The 14,730-nt window shown below is 39.4% G+C and overlaps 1 protein-coding gene across 5 annotated transcripts in view; it reads right to left on the reverse strand.

The window, feature by feature from the left end:
• sh3bp2 (SH3-domain binding protein 2) overlaps positions 1 to 14,730 on the reverse strand; it is a 109,076-nt gene that overhangs the window by 88,756 nt on the left and 5,590 nt on the right. The window contains exon 1 of one of the 5 annotated variants that reach the window (XM_041810847.1): positions 11,803 to 11,831. The exons of the other annotated variants lie outside the window; for them this stretch is intronic. The gene's annotated coding sequence lies outside the window, so the exon portion shown is untranslated. Of the gene's footprint in view, positions 1 to 11,802; positions 11,832 to 14,730 lie in introns of those variants that run through there. 5 annotated transcript variants of the gene reach the window in all.

Consider the following 14,730-nt stretch of genomic DNA (forward strand, 5'->3'; position numbering starts at 1 on the left):
GGAAAACTGCAGTGTGGAACAGCAGAGATTGAGGTGATTATACAGTATGTAGTACAGTAGCTGAAAATGAAACTATTTTAATCAACTGCAGCATAAACAAAAACTGAGAATAAGCCTCAGATTGGCATCATTACAGTAACCCTAAAAAATGAGGCTGAAATCCTGCTAGCAGCATCTTTGGCTGTGTTTGATCTGTTGTAGTCAGAACTTTAAATGTGGCTTGGCTTCTTTAGGTGAGAAATTATGACATTTGGATTATGACAGCTCCAAACACAGCTCTTAGAAGGCAAAAAAAAATTGCAGGTTGGAGAAAACTGAAGCTGTTTCACAGCCAATAAAGGGAAAGCCAGACTGAAGTCAATATTAAACTGTCTTTTCTTCAAATGCAACATGATCAATCAAACACACTTTGTCAACAGCTGGGCTCAAACTTCTCTGGGCTCTTTATTTACGTGAAAAACAGGAACAAGCAAAAGGAGACACAGCAGGATGCTATGTCAGCATAACATGTCCAGGAAAAGCTTTGTTTGTGCACCCTGTGACCTGTGTTTAGAGGCTCTGGCTTGGTTGCTGATTGGTACCATGAGTCTAAACACACTAAATATGACAATGAGGTAAAGACGGCTAGGTTCAAACCAAAGAAAATAAACGCAAGTCCCAAAATCTATTGCAGAATTGGGAGTGGTTATGTGCTAGTTTGTTAAAGGATGCACCAACATCCCACAGTTTGTCAGCAATGATGAAGGCTTATTGTCATTATGGGAAACATGAAGAGTTTATAATGGTGTTTTAGTCAGAGAAATTGTAGGGAAACATGTGGGTGGACAGCAATGACAGAAAAAAAGGTATGTCCCAGAGAACAAAGGTACAAGTTAAAGTAACTGGGGCAACAGTAGTCTAGTGATTAAGGACACACCCCATAAATAGGCTCTTGTCCTTAAGACAGGAAGCCCGGGGTCAAATCCAGCCAAAGACTGCTGTCCACACTTTGACTCTCCCCAGTTTGCAACTCAATCTACTATCCTGTCTCTCTAATAAATGCATAAAAAAATAAAACTAGGCTAAAATCAAGCTATAAAAGGAAAAAACAGCTAGTAGATAGAGATAATGCAAACAGACAGAAACATGGGTTGTGGTCTGGATCTCAACGCGAACTCTTCATAGATGTGTGTTCATGCCAAAGACCTTTTAACTGAAAACACCAGTATAAATAACCAGGCTGTATCGTGTTTTGATAGGTGAATACTGTTGGGCTATTAATGCAGAGAATTTGGGGATACATTTCTGTTGTCCTAAGACGGTTTCCTCATGATGGACTAGCATCTTGTGAATTATAGCTGCATTTAAAAGCACATTTCCCTTAATTTCTCTCTATATTGGACAATGATTCTAAAATTATGTTATTCTGCACTGAAAAAAGACTTGGGTTCAGTAAATGAGATCAAAAATGTAAACTTAGGCTCATTTTGCCGTCGAGTTTGACCTTGGCTACCAAGTGACATGTAAGCCACTGGCTTAGCAAGGTCACAGGTCCACTGTTTATCAGCAATATATCTATTAGCCTATAATTTCTTGAGTTGTGTGTAATTTTCCTGTAAAGAAAAAAAATGTTATTCTGCATCTTATTATCTAACTTATATGGCCACATGTTTTTCTGAAGCTTTGATTAGAAATACATAGATTGCTTTTTTGATCTTCACTTTTCTAGAGTCTAACCCAATAACCAAGGTGAGGGGTTAAAAAGGCACGTGTAAAATCTGTTATTATGGCTTGCCTGAAAAGGTCATAAAAAGGTCTCTAAACTGAGACTGTCCATTTCAACAATCATCTCACAGCATGTTAAAAAGTGCACAGTTTATATTGCACCCATTGCAATTTCCTTTACTGTTGTCTAAGGACTTCATGACCCTAACCCTAACATGTGTCTGCATAACTTGTATTATGTGATCCTTAAAACATGTTTGCACAACTAAATATGCACACAGCAAACATATACACACACTCACAAACTTACTCAATACATGCCATGCTATTCCATGGAAACATGCTGCTGGTTCCAGGAAGTGAGACACTGCTGCCAAACCAGATACAGGAAGTGAACTGCAAAACAGTCATGGTGGAAACTGGGGGTGGAAGCTAAGAATACAGCAGACCTGTGAATGTGTAATTTGTGAACCTGTGGTTTGAAGAGAATCACAACAGGATGTGAAAAATATTTTAACATTAAGTTTAATTTTTCTGTTTCTTTTTAAACATGTTTTACTTGAAGATGTTGGTAACAGTTCTGATGGGTTGTTTAATATTTCATTTGGAACATAGGAAGTCAGGAACAAAAAAAATGCCAGACTGTGTCTTGGCTTGGCAGGTTTGGTTCTATCCTGTACGCTTTGGGAAAACTTGTTTTTTTAAGAGTTTTCCACCAGATCATCTGCCTTTTTTAGAGCTTTGTGTTGCAGCAGCAGAGGTCCAGTTGGTTCTTGAACGTGATGGGCAGGCAATCCTAACAACTTAAAGCCACAAAAGAACCTATTACATAATTTATTTAATTCTTACCTGAAAAATGTGACTCACGAGGACTGTTGGTTAGAATCCTGAGGTGAAGATCCTGACTTCACCATCATTTTAGCTCATTCAATCAAACATAAATGGGATTAGAACATCTGGCAGAGCTTCAATTGACTCACAAAGAGCATTGCTTATATAAGAGTACTGGTCAAACTGGTTTCATGTTATGTGTTTGTTTGATATCAGGAAAACTGATGACTCAAAGCAAAATGCAGAAAACCCTGTGTACAAAGGATGGGTGGTAATACAGTAACATGGTATCTTGGGGTATTTTATAGCCCCAGTATCCCTTTAATTACTGTAATGATACAAATCTGCAGTGTGATTTGCACATGTTCATAATAAATGCCTCTAGAGTGTGTCTGTTTCCAGATGCAGCACTACTGCCTATGTTTAAATATGCTATAAAAGCAATTTCTCTCCTGCTAAGTTCTGTTAAGCTGCAACAGGAAACAACATATTTCCTCATATGAGTTTCATGATAAATGCATTAAAACAACATAACTATTGGGGATTTTTATTTTGAAGAACTCATGGGAAATTATGTGTTTATCACTGAATTAACTGAGCTATTGTGGAGTTACAATGAACAGCAAGTCTACCGAATTCCAGTGTTTACAGCTCTTTAACCACGATCAGAGCCACAGCCCACATCTTTAAATCATTCTGGGCTAAAACAAGTGAGTCATAAGTTAAACCTTCATAAGCATTTGCTGTAATGGAGATGTAAATTGCCGCTGCACTGGGCTGAAGATTAAACAAGATGATCTACTCAAGCACACAGCATTGTTACAGCCCTACAAAGAGACACTCTGCAAAGCAGGCACAGTCACATAATGTTGCTATTTGCAGACTTCAAACTCAGAGAGAGAAAAACACAGATTTACCTGATTGCTATGCCACTTTTCACTTTCACTATAAACACTGACACATGCCCTACTTTCAAATATCCCTCCAGTGCCTGCACTCCCCCAGGACCCTGAGCTCTGCAGGAAAGATTCAAGCTAACGCCTCCTACTTTCACCCCAGACAAAATGCTCCTTAAGACATTCCAGTGTTTCAGGAAGCTGTGGTCCTCCAGGAAAGAAAGAACTTGATGTGACTCATATGCCTCCCATGGAGACTTCATGTTATATTAATGTCAAGACAATTGTGTGACATCAAGTCACACCTTTTCAAACAGGGATTCCTAAATATACACATTTCTTTATAATACAAGAGTATTCAGAATATTGTGCACAACTGTGCTGCTCTTTCATTGTCCAAACTGACATTTTTACATTTGAATTAAGTTATTGTAATATTTTGCTGTAAATATATCTATTATATTTAATTTTTAAAACTCAAGCAGTACTTTCCAGCTATTTCCATCATTTTTTTCAGTGATTAAATGCACAAAAATTTTTTGATGGAATTTACCTTGCAAAATAGGTAATACCCAGCAACACAATTAGCTTTTTTTCTTGTCTTTCTAGGAATTTCTTCATACATCTTCAAAAATACACAACACACTTAGATCACATGCACACATACAAAGTCTGGGAAAGTCCTTATCATTATGGGTTTAACACTCATTTATTTCTCGTTCCAGCCAGTCTGCCAGCCAGCGCTCAAACCACTTTTACAACTCAGAGAGTGTGTTTGTTTCTGTGCATGCCTGCATGCGTTGTATGTTAATGCGTGTTTAAGTGAGTTTAAGTGAGTGCGCGTGTGTTTATAAAATCCAACAGCTGTTGTTCCGTCTCCACCAGCCCACATCTGATCCATCCCAGCATCCATTAACAGTCGTGTATAATTTTTATGATAACAGAACTTGATGGGCTAATGTCTTATTAAAGATTAATGCAGCAATTTGTTTGAACACACAAATATCCTGAGGTTACCATTAAAATGTCATTTTCCATCCTGTTACAACCACAAAGATTGAAACTTCTCAGATGCATTAAACAAGAAGCTTCCAGTAGAAAAAGACAGATGCTTCCCAGACACTTACTGAAACTGGGACTTTTAGTACTACTAAGTTAAATATACATATGAAACCATTTTTATAAGTAACTTTCACACTTCTCTCATCCATTTGTTGCATGCATCTGGAAGCTCTTTCTCATGAAAGTAGTATAGATTAAAAGTTATGAATCCTCTTGTGCGAACACTTACAAAATCTTACAGCCGTGCCAGACTGGGTGCATGGCGGCAACGTGACAGGTTGCGTCACGGCAAGATTTTCATTTCAGCATGCACATTAAAGTCCCTGTAGTGTGATAAAAACACTTGTATTTTAGGTTTGTCGTATGACAGGGCACAGTGTTATAAATCACCAGGCAAAATTTCAGTCTTGAAAACATCGCTAGGTTTATATAACTAAGCTTCAAAATTATGAAAAATGAGGCTCTTGGCTGGTGTGGATGTGTCAGTTGAGTGAGCCTAAGCCACACCCACTTATGAGGAAAATGCTACAACCTGAAACAATCACATCTATGTCATGACAGACAAGACAGTTAAGAGATATAAAGTCTAAGTTTCATTTTATCATTCTGTAAATCTTTAGCTATTCCTAATATCTCTTTTTCTGAGTTATGTAAAGCTGAGTTTTCATGAGACATCTTTATTGTAAAGTTGCTATTGAAAACACTCCATCTGTAAGATGAAAAATTGATTAAAAGCATCCTTGCGTCTGGGGTCTCCCATGTTTTTTAAATTATTTACAATTTGAAAACTTCCTAGTCTGTGCCCAGCCTAGAAAGGCACTCCTGAAACGTGAAAATGCTGTCACACGAAGCAGGGGTCTTTGAATATCTGAGTCATTTTGTACATGCACTCCTGCAAAGTAAGCAGGGATGTCCCAATCCCGATCACATGTATCGGATCAGGGCCGATACTAAGCATTTTTAATAGATTGGCGATTGGCAATCTTATCCGATCAGCCCAGCATCATTTATGTCAGTTGCCGTAAACGGAGCACAATCTACGACAGGCCGTAAAGGCGCCAGTAACAACGAAACAGCGGTAGCTGTAGCTCTATATTATTAATGTGTTAAAAATATCAGTAGTGTGGAAATAATTCAAACTTGAGAGCAAAAACAGTCTAACGACCACTTACAGCATCTGTAACACGACTGTTTCACGAGGTGGTAGCAGAAGAGTTTAATCCTACAAATTTGATCTGTCATCTTCGATCAAAACATGCAGCGGAATACGGAGACTTTATAAGAGCAACAGGCAGCTTCACCGAAGCAACAACCTCGGCAAAAAAGACAACAGGAAAGGTGGTCAAATTCATCACGTTGGAAAACCAGCCCGTCTCCCTGGTGGAGAAATTGGACCCATGCTATGCCCTGCCGTCTCCACGTTACATTACTGACACTGCTTTACCAGAGCTTTACAACAAAGTACGTGATAGCATACTAGAGAAAGGCAACGTCACTGCTGTTAGCTTCACTACAGACATTTGGCGCTCAGATGTTTGCATGTCACTGCTGAGTCTCTGAGAAATAAAAGTGAGGGGGGAAGAGTGATGTAGCAGCTCTAGTCGCACTTTAGAAATTGCACTGAAATAACAAGAGTGCCTTGTATTTGATATTTGGGTTTTATTCCAGTGTTAATGTTTTGGTTTACATCTCAGATTAAGCTGCTACATTTTAATAAGGATTATTGTTTTGAATCTGTATGATTCATATGTTTTTGATCCTATTCAAGTTAAACTGTTTACACCACTTTAATGTGGAGTTGGGATGTTTTTCATTATTTATAATTTAAAAATTTGCTTCGAAAGAAACTTTGTTGCAAAAAATTAGACCATATGCACTAACACAGCCAAAATGGTGAGCAGAGAAAGAAGAATAATTTGCCCGAATGGACAAAAATGTCCCTAGTGATGCCTGAGGGTTAACCGCATCCCTACTGCATGGATCTCATTAATTAGTTTGTTTACTGATAAAGCCAGCTACCTACAGTTGCATAAAGAAACCTGGACAATCCATGAATATGGCATGGTTTAAGCATGTTTAATATGTTTGAGAGGAAGACATTCAACCCACACACAAGCTAAAAACACTTTTTACAACCGTCCACTCAATCTGTTTTGAATCCCACTTGAGTCCACAGTTTTACTGAACTGTGAAATTACATTTTGTCTTTTTCCAAATAAAGATGTTCGTACCACTTAGATTTGTTTTTTTCTAAATGTTGGAAACTGTTGGAGGCCTGACAGAAGTCTCAGACCAGGCCATCCTCAACTCATCACATGTGATGTTCTGACACATTTTTAACAAGCAGCCTGTCTGTTTTAATGACAGTTTCTTCTTCTTTAGGCAGTTTTATTTCCCTAATGCCTTCTGTCACACTGAACTTCATGGAGAATTGCATGTTGTTAATAAAGCTTGTATTCAAAAAGTCAGCAGAGGACAGGTACTATGAGTTCAACTGAACTTTTGTCTAACAGATCTGAAAACCTCTAGTAGAATGAGGAAACAGCTCAATGAAATCAGGAGAACCAATGCGTACTCATTCTTCAAAAACAAAATCAAGATGTATCATTCTTACTTATCAGACAGCAACAGGCTTTCAGGGTCACATGAGACTGAGCAGAATACCTCGCTGGGGTATACACCTCAGATTGTCGGCAGCAGATGAAAGCTTTGATTTTGTCTGCTGTAATTGTACGTTTCAGACTCAGAGGCCTTAAACCTCATCAAGCTGTCAGAGTTCAACGTGTCTGCATGATCAGAGTGATGACAAAGTATGTATCTGTAAACACACTGACACTGTGTATGAGTAAACCAACCAACAGTTGTCGACAGATATACAGTGTGCTGTGTTCTCTCTATGCATAAATGTATCTAAATGCTCTAACCTCTGCATATATTCTTCAAATTGTCTTCATTTGGGTTTACACTTGATTACTGATTAAAGTTCAAATGGTGCCAAAGTGGGATGTACTTTGACTCTAGTCTCGTCTTATATCCTGTGGGACCATGTCACCTTGACTCTGTAGTGAAATAAATATACTCTACAGCTTCTACCTTTAGGTCAATTGTATTTAGCTAGATTTTGTCCTGATACCTTTGCATAGCCAATCATCAACAGATGACAGAAACACTGGGAACAACAAATGCCCTTGTTGTGTGACATTATCAATAATTTGTCCCAAATGACCCACAACCACCAACCAAATAAACAACATTCTTATTGCACTTTCCATCTAGTTTGACACCCTGACCTGCCATCAAAGACAGGTATCTTGATACTGACCAATAGAAAAGCATTTGACGCCTGTCTTGGTATCTTTATTTACCAGTGTGATATAAATCAATTCTCTACACACTAGCTAGCAAACTGGGCTATTTTTCTTGACGTTATAACGTCTTTACTTTTTTTGCCACATTTGTTTAACCCTGTACCTCTAAAAGCCTCCCAGGGCTGGCTGCCAAGAAGCATCCCCACAGCATGATGCTTCCACCCCTGCGCTTCACAGTGGGGCTGGCGTGTTTGTGTTGATGTGCAGCGTTTGGTGTCCACCAAACAAAGTATCTTGTATGGTAGCCAAACAGCTCAATTTTGGTCTAACCAGACCATGATCATGGAGTCTTCCATGTGCCTTTTGGCGGACTTTAGTCTAGATTTAATATGAGCTTTCTTCAAGAGTGGCTTTCTCTTTGCCACTATCCCATCAAGCTTTGACTGGTGAAGAACCGGTGCAACAGTTGTATGTAAAGTCTCTCCTAGTTCAGCTGTAAACTTGCTCACAGTCACAAAGACTGATCACAGCATATGGATTGGTCAGGATCACAGTTGTAGTGCCAGTCTGTGAGGCAAGAGGGACAAGGTTTTTGTTGCATAGTCTCTCATGGTACCATACCATTGCAAAACACAAGATGATAAATAAATATCAGGTAACATGCAAAGTGCAACAATTACTCGTCTATCAGTCTGACAAAATTCACTTACTAATTGGAAAATGGGACTAATGTGCTGGGATGTTATGCTAAGAAATGCAGAGGGGTCTCAACGGGTTTCATCCAGACAGATGAGCATTCCCAGAATTCTTGTGTAATTTACATTACTAAACCTGCAGCACTGCTGACTACAGAATCATTAAACTTGATTGAGTCATAAATTGTCTAAGCTGTCTGTGAGTAAGTGTCTGACACACTGGCACACTGTCATGGTATGTATAGACTGTAGACACTCACACATCGTTCTTTATGTCCAGGTGCATGTACAAACATACCTACATAATTCAGTTTTATGATCTACAGACAGACAGGCAGACACAACATAAACATAAAACATAAGCTACATAAACATGAAGTAATGGCTGGATTTGCCAGACATCTCCAAAAACATCAGGTTTGTCTATAGCCTCTACAAGTTATTCAATGTGTCTATATATTTACAGATAACCAAATTTGGGTATCTTGAGTTCCAAAATTCACAATAAACAAGACCTCCTGTTACCTTTAAAGACTGCTGAAAACTTAAGTGCCACATAGGCCTTATGGACATTGATTTGTATCAAATGGCATGAACAGAGGATAGTGATCAATGTGAGATAAGAATGATCTATAAATTGAAATTTGTGATCAAGGCTGTACATCATCATTAGGGCTGTTTGTGCAGTAAGCCTGATTTATTCTTCTGTGTCAAAGCTATGCCATAGCCAGTCTCACTTCTATGTCACTGACCAATCACAATCAAGAAGGTCCAAGCCTTGTCAATAGCAATGGCAAAGGAAAAACTGATATGACACATCTTTTCAAGGGTGAAACTTCCAGGTCTAGAGGTGTTACTAATGCCAGGACAAGATTCCTTCACATTATTTTCCAGGTAAACTTCTTTATATAAAGAACGATTTCAAGTTCACTGAGCTATTTGAAAAAGACCTTACCAATACTATAAAATGGTCAACTTTTGTACCTTAGTGAAAATAAACTCTGGTAAGAAACACTCTGAAATTGAGGTTGTGGGTTCTGCCAGCACAACAAAATGGCAGCTATGGAAAGAGCCCTAAAGCCAAGTTTGGACCAAAAATCTGCAAGGAAACAAGTTAAAACTTGCAAGTACTTGCAACATGCTGCTCTGCAGCATTCAGTTTAATTTAGTTTCAGTTCAAGATGCTTTATTGGCATAAATGGCAACAACCAAAAGTGCAAAAGCAAAATTAATCAAAACAGTTAGCAAGAATATTTTTTGAAATGTTTGGACACATATTAAAAACATAGTACTTACATATACAACCATACAAATGCACAATACTGTCCAGAACTTTGAGGCATGTTTGGGCCAAAAAATGAGGCTGAGGAAAGGCGTGTAACGGCAAGTAAGCCCACTTGAGGGCACCAAGGGCAGGAAAGAGGATTAACACAACCCTGGTGGTGCTCTGGGTGTCCCTGCATATTACTAGTGACATGAGAAAATAATCTGTTGAAAAAAATAAGTGTCCATGCCTTTAGAGCACAGTAAGGGTTAGATGTGGCAAGTAAGATCTCCAAGGAGAGGGAGCAAGGCTCTGCCTGCAGTGAGGTTTTCTAATTTAGATTTGCGCCTATTCAAGCTCCTCCAAAGTCTGAGGTCATGGTCCTCTGCTGGAAAACAGAGGTCCCAATTGAAGGAGTTCAAGTACCTTGGGGTCTTGTTCACAAGTGAGGGTTGAATGGACCATGAGATTGACAGGTGGATTGGTGCAGCATTAGCAGTTTTGCAGGTGCTGCACTGCACCAGTTTGGCAGAGAGGGAATTGAGCTGGAAGACAAAGCTATCGGTTTACTGATCAACCTATGTTCCAACCCTCAACTGTGGTCATGAACTCTGGGTAAAGGCCGGAAGAATGAGACCGTGGGTTCAATTGGTCAAAATGAGATTCCTCAGGAGGGTGTCTGGGCTCAGCCTTAGAGACAGAGTGAGGATCTCGGACATCTGGATGGATCTCGAAGTAGAGCCGCTGCTCGTTCATATAGAAATAAGCCAGTTGAGGTTGTTTGGGTGTGTGATCAGAACACCTCCTTGTTGCTTTCCTTTGGTCTTCCAGGCACGTTGGGCTGGGAGGAGACCCAGAACTTGCTGGAGGGATTATATACGCAATCTAGCCTGGGAGCCTCTCGGAACCCCTGAGGAGGAACTGGATGGTCATCTGGGTTGACGTACTTTGCCTGCTGCCACCACGATGCCAACCCAGATAAGCGGAAGAAGATGAATGGATGGACCTATTCTTTAAAATCATGACTAGACACATAATGAATATTTCATGTATAGATCTTTGGTAAATAGTCTGTATGCCTTTTCTCTTGGAATTTTATCTATGGAAACAGTTAAAAGTGATGCTCAAATTTTTATTTGGGTTCTGGATGGGTTAACTTTTCTTAGAAAGAGTAGAGGGGCCCAAAGGAAAAAAGTGGGGAACCACCGGCCAAGGGTATTGCCCAGGCAGGTAGAAGGGTTGTCAAGAGCCCCTGGTCATGCTGTGGATATTCCAAGAGCCCGAAAGCACTTGGGGTCTCTGGGTGTATATCCAGGGTTGAAATAACCGTGACAAAAGATACTCAATCAAGCTTGACATTCTCCAGCCCTGGGTTATGGCACACTGGGCCCCTGTGATAAATCATTAGCACCTTTAATGCAAACTACAAACATAGCACCAACTTTGACTACATACTCACATGCTGAGTACAGTATCTGTTTTGTCTATGACTACAAGTACTTAGGCCTGGTATTGGCACCAATACCCAATACTAGTATCCCCATCTGTGCACCCCTAAATTATACAACTAGAAGACTCAAAGAATTCAGAGCTACATAATTGAATCTTCTTCAGTAGAAATATTTAGAAAAATAAATGGTTAATCATTTACTAAACATTTCCCCTTGCTTAGCCTTTGTGAATGCATACATTTAGATAGTCACAAACAGACACAAAAAAGCATTTCACAATTAGTAACTGAAAAACTTGGAAACCCGTCATAGACTGGTTAATAGAAACACAAAAAAATACTCCCTCTCCACTTTGTTAGACAGTTGTAGACAAATCAGTCTGGCTTTACAGACAAATTCTCAATTATCCCCACAGACCTCAGTCAGATGAGTTTCTTCTGTCTGCAAGGAAGCTGATTCACTGTCATACCACCCGCCGCTATACGCTGATGTTTTTTCCCAGAGCCTGTCACTGCATGTCCTTAAATTAACTTCTACAAGTGTCTGTGAGTGTGCGTTTGTAAAGTGAGATGGGTAAAAAAGAACACTCACATGCTTCTGTCTGGGCTGTAAACGTCTGTGAGCTTTTATCCATGTATTTGTCTTTGCATTGTGTGTATGTGTGCGTGTTTGCCCCCACACCACCACAGCACCAACCACAGGAAGAGTGGGAGAGAGAGGAGAGGTGGACCACGGAGCGGTTAACCTCATGACATCACAGGCTCCCTGCTGATTGGCTGCTGCTTGAGGCTTTAGGGTTTATAAGGCGACCAGGAGGTTCAGCTTCAGGCAGCAGCATCACTGAGCTGAGAACAAGATCCAGGAAAACCAAGGAGATACACTAAAGAACGAGAACATCTGCCTGTTTTTGCTCCACAGTCTGCTGAAATCCTGAAACTTCCTTCAACTGCAAACAAGGTCAGAATTGATAATTGTATTATATTTATTCTTTCTGGTGGTCTTTTTTCAAAACTGGATGTTTGGGGAGTAGAAATGTGTCCTTTATAGCAAAATTCAGCCTTAAATAATTCCAGATTTAATTATTTTAAAGGTTTCTGTAGTTCTACATGGCCAATTTGTTCATATCCACAGAAATCTCATACTTTGGGGTCAGCATTAGTGTTAAAACTTACAAATATACTGTATTTATATCAATATTGTTTTTTGATGTGTGTCAAATTTGATTTTGTTTGGTCTACAGAAAATATAGTTGAGTTAGTTTTCCCTACTACAGGAAGACCAGCTCTGTCATCCCAAGACAAGCAAAAAATGAGTTAAAATCTTAAGAAAACACAGGAAATATCCTCATTATCAAAGAAAGAGTGAATATACAAATTTATATCCTCTATTATATTAGCTATTATTCATTATAGACTTTCCACAATTTTTTCCTAGGCACACAGTTTCAACCCACTTAGAACAGCTCTGCAGCCCTCTTTTGGGTACCGACCCACCAGTTGATTACCACTGTAGCCTCAGGCACCTTAAAAATTCAATGTGTAAACATACGTATATAAATTTAAGCAGTGACCATTCCTATTTTACATTTCATTAATTGAGGTCTTACAGTTTCTTAGTTATAATGGGACATGTCCCATCATGATCAGCAAACTCACCTCCATAACATGGAAACACCCCACACTTAGCATTTCCAGCAAGTTGAGACCAGCACTGCTCAGCGCCACCTCTGCACCTCTGACATTTTGTTTTCATTCATAAATTTATCATAATGAGGGAGAAACGCGCTTCCACATTCACACTGGAAGCAAGCACATGCTTACTCAAGGACCTCTTCCAGCGTGAACATGGAAGTGTACTTTTAAGTGAATTTCTCCCTCATAATGAGACATTTATGAATGAAAACAAAATTCATTTTCTATTTTGTAAACATGCCTTATCAGCTTGCTGCTTCTATTGAATTGTCCTCGGTTCAGCTTCAGACAAGCAGGGCTGGTCTTTACTCATTCTATTGTGTGACTGTTTTGATCGAGAGCCCCCCTGGTGGTGAGACTTTGCATATCGAGTGTTTAATGAAAACTGTGACGCAAATTTGACATTGTCAATCAAAACATATGACAGTGAGAAAAAAACAGACAAATCAAATATGTTAAAAAGTTCCTCTTAGACTATTAAAGTTGTTTTTGTTAGATAGTCAGAGAAAATGGCTCAGCAATCTGATTTTGGGTCCCAACCCACCAGCTCAGGACCACTGCCACTGACTGTAAAAAGCCTGAGTGACATTCACTGTTTGGCTTCTGAAGACAATCCATGGTGGCCGCCATGTTAAAAACACTGACTCTTACTAGCTTTAACCTAGTAACAGATGACTAATCGGAGCTGTGGTGGGCCAAACACTTACACCATGCCTGCTTGCAGTTATATCAGCCACGTCCTTAATAATGCATAACTCATATTCTTCAAACCAACAATGGATTATAACAACCAAAATCATTTGTTAAGCCAGGCTGTAAACATGCTCATTCTTACTGTAAAGATCGCGTTTTAACACAGTATGTGTATGTGACTTCTGGTGCTTCTGCAGACAGCCTCAAATAGACACTTGAGGAACTGTAGTTCTTAAACTTCCACATTTGTTTCATTTTTAACACCTCAGGATGAGGCTTGGTTTTTCCCCCTCTTAAAATGGTATCACAGTCATTCTGAAAAATCCCATCCCATTTGTGATCCATGTTGTAAACAGGGAATTCCCACTTTGGAAGCAACTAGACTGTCACAACACCCTAGCTTTGCTCCTGTCAAGCAACTTTGACAAAAGCTGGAACAACAAATATGAGCCATCAAAGACAAGTGTTGTCTTTTGGCTGAAAAGGAAAAATTTCTGCAACCAGGTTCCAACATTTAGATTTATTTTGATGGTTTTGGTGAGCAACATACTGGTTAGTTTGGTTTGGTGCCTACATACTTCAGTAAAATATCTAGAAGTTTTAATGCAGTAAAAATCCCCTTGATATTAATGTTTCAAAGAACAAATTTCTCCAACTTTTCTTTCACCACTGTTATCTTAAAACTGTACTCTAGCTTGGTGTATTTCTTATTTCTTAAACTTGTACACAGTATCAAACGCTGGAAAGCAGTGTGCAGAAAACTTGTGCATCACACCCACTGGAGGGTTTGGTTATACACCATGAAAGCTCTGCAGTTTATTGTCGTTAATTATGAGTTCCTTTTTGAGACTTTATGGCAGTGGAAGTGGGCCTGAGAGTCGGAGGTGAAGGGGGAAGCTGTGTTTGATTGGCTGATTAGTACGGCAGTCACAACAGAGGAAGCTGTAGGCTGCAGGAAACTAACTTGATAATATGACACATTACCAGGACCAGCCCAGACTAACCACACTTTAGTAAACAGAGTGACAACATACAGAGACTGATTAACTACCAGATCAGTCCACAGTGTCTTTAACCAAACAGCTGAGTGGGGCTTTACGAGGCACTAAGTGTAGGAGTTTGGTCTCTAAATAAA

The sequence above is a fragment of the Cheilinus undulatus genome, linkage group 17 (genome assembly GCF_018320785.1).
Source record: "Cheilinus undulatus linkage group 17, ASM1832078v1, whole genome shotgun sequence".
Lineage (NCBI taxonomy): Eukaryota > Metazoa > Chordata > Actinopteri > Labriformes > Labridae > Cheilinus > Cheilinus undulatus.